The sequence below is a fragment of the Lycium ferocissimum genome, chromosome 9 (assembly GCF_029784015.1).
Source record: "Lycium ferocissimum isolate CSIRO_LF1 chromosome 9, AGI_CSIRO_Lferr_CH_V1, whole genome shotgun sequence".
Classification (NCBI taxonomy): Eukaryota; Viridiplantae; Streptophyta; class Magnoliopsida; order Solanales; family Solanaceae; genus Lycium; species Lycium ferocissimum.
Window position 1 is genome coordinate 13,187,255 of NC_081350.1, and position 3,262 is coordinate 13,190,516.

Here is a 3,262-nt window from a genome sequence, read left to right on the forward strand (position 1 = left end):
TTTAGCAAGTGTGCATTTCTTTGTAGAAGTAGCTCCCTGCGTAAGTGTCTTTGGTAGTCTTCGTCTTGTCTGGAGGAATGAACATCCCTCATCTTCACTTTTTGGCAAAGTGACAGCCATGTGATTTGATGAGTCTTTATCGGCCGCGTTTGAATCGGACTAGCCGTATCCATATCCGATCTGAAGGATCTAACTTTGCATTCATTGGGGAATGCACACCCGTCTCATCCATTTTTGTCTGAGATGGAAAACTCTGGGATTGTGCTAACTCGAACTTAACTGCTTGTACTCTTTGTTCTAACATCTTTACTTGTTCCAAGAGCTTCATTTTTTCTTGGATGAGTGTCTCTTTCTGCTGGTTTAATATTTTGAACGCTTCAGTCATAGCAGAAAAGTGATCACAAAAAATCACTTTGTCTGTGTCTTTTTGTATGTTATACTGAGGGATTTTCTCTGGATTTTGTTTAAGGGCTGGATAAATATAATAATTTGGACCTAACATTCCTCTAGCATAATCTAATGCCTCAGTAAAATCAGTAAAAATTGATGCCATTGGCATGGCCAATGTATTTAGCCCACTAGCTGCAGTAGTTAATAGAGAACTGATGAATGTTGGCTCAGGAGCGGAGATGGGGCAAAGTAGTACACGTGACAATATACTACCCTCAATTTCTATATTATCTAGATGAAATTGGTAATATGGAATGTACGGGGGTTTAATAAAGTGTATAAGCAAAAAGAACTAAAAAAGTTTATACTAGTGAATAAAGTGGATATGATAGCAATTATGGAGCACAGGGTAACGAAGAAAGATACTCAAAGAATAATAAAGAAAGTAGTTCCTGGATGGGAAGCTGTTTTCAATTACCAACAAGGGGATAAAGGAAGAGTGTGGTTGTTGTGGAACGCAAGTGTGTGTGATTTTACAATGATACAGGTTCATGAACAATTCATTCATGGACTAGTGAGAGTTTATGGGTCCAATGAATGTTTCAACTTTACGGCAGTTTATGGATTGCATGCTATCCCGGATAGAAAGGCGTTGTGGAATGAGTTACTGACTATTGCAAATGCAACAACTATTTCTTGGCTTACAATGGGGGATTTCAACGCGATTATGCATATTGACGATAGATTGTTGGGATCAGCTATGCAAGCTCATGAGATTTTGCTAACTATATGCAAGAGGAAAGTCTCATGGAGTTGAAGGCAATCGGTAGAGCTTTTACTTGGACCAATAATCTTGTATTTAGTAGGATTGACAGGGGTCTAGTGAACTCAACTTGGATCCAGAAGTGGTCTAACTTGGAGGTGGTTGTAATGGAGCCAGAATTCTCTGATCACTCTCCTTTATGTGTAACTATTGGAGATAGACAAACTAGAGTGGCTAAACCTTTTAAATTCTTTAATTGCATGGCAAGTCATCCTGATTTTCAGACTATAGTTCAACAAGAATGGTGCAGAGGGTGGCATGCTAGTACATTACCTATGGTTTGGAGGAAATTCGACAGGCTAAAGACAGAACTGAAGAAGCTAAATAGCACTGAGTTTCAGGGGGTGGCTGACAGAATCACTGACCTGAGGAGTAAATTGAAAGTAATTTAAAGTCAAATGGGACAAGTATCAAACTATCACGTACTGCATGATGAAGAGAAAACAGTGAGACTAGAATTGGAGAATTGGCATAATAAAGAAGAGAGTGTTCTAAAGCAAAAGTCTAGAGTCAACTGGCTTAAGCTAGGGGATTCCAATACTTCATTCTTTCATGCTTGTATGAGGAACAGGATTGCTCAAAAATCAGATTCGAACATTAACAGCTATTGATGGTAGACTTTTGCAGAAGGATGAGGACATACAAAGTGAGATCATAGGCTTCTATCAACAACTACTGGGAACGACTCACCAATTGCCAAGCATTAATTCTGATATTATGAAGCTAGGTAAGGTTCTTAACAGACGACAACAATTATTATTGATAGCCCCTGTAACTAAGGAAGAGGTGGTGGATGCTATGAAGAATATTGATGACAATAAAGCACCAGGCAATGATGGTTATAATGCACTATTTTATAAGAAAACCTGGGGCATAATAGGTGATGAAGTAATAATGGCAGTTCTGAATTTCTTTGAGGATAAGATCATGCACAAGCCATTGAATTGCACTGCTGTAACACTTATCCCCAAGGTAAAACATTCAACCTCTATCAAAGAGTATAGGCCAATTTTTTGTTGTAATGTGTTGTACAAAATTATTTCCAAAATTCTTACAAAGAGGCTAAGTGCAGTGATGAATGACATTATAGATGGGAGCCAGTCTGCTTTTATACCTGGAAGGCTCATCTCAGATAATATTATTTTGAGCCATGAGCTAGTAAAAGGGTACTCAAGAAAAGGTATATCAGCAAGATGTATGTTGAAAATGGATATCCAAAAAGCTTATGATTCACTTGAGTGGGTTTTTCTTAAACAAGTCCTATATAAGCTGCAATTCCCTGAATTATTTGTGCAATGGATTATGGTACATTTTGACGCTTCGTGGTAATCATGGAGTGCAACTCCACCTTTTGATGCGGAGAGAAGGTTTAAGGCGAGTGGTGACCCCATGTCACCTTACATTTTGTGATAGCCATGGAATACCTAAATAGAATGCGAAGACTCTCATGATGAGAGCGATTCCGAAATCACCCTAGATGCTCTAAGTTAAAGATTATCCAATTGAGATTTGCTGATGATTTGCTACTTTTTAGCAAAGGGGATGCTCAATCTGTTCAAATGCTTTTCCAATGCTTCAATCAGTTTTCACAGGCCTCGAGACTTCATGCTAATCTTCTCAAATGTTCCATTTATTTTGGAGGGGTAAACCAGAGAGTACAAGATCAGATTGTAGAGTTCACTAGCATTCCTAAGGGCGAGTTACCTATAAGATACCTTGGTGTTCCACTTAGCACTAAAAGGTTGTCTTTAGTACAATGCCAACCCCTGTTGGAGAAGATGTTGGGGAGAGTGACTAGCTGGACTGCAAAGTTTCTTTCTTATGCAGGAAGATTACAACTTCTAAAAACAGTCCTATTCTCAATTCAGACATATTGGTCTCAACTATTCCTAGGGCTGGGCGTTCGGTATTCGGTTCGGTATTTTTAAAGTTCGGGTTCGGTAATTCTGTATTCGGTAATTGAAAGTATATACCAAATACCGAACTTTCAAACTCTTGCCTGCACTGTGAATCCGTAAATCAAATTTCTGTCATACGTATTCTAATACC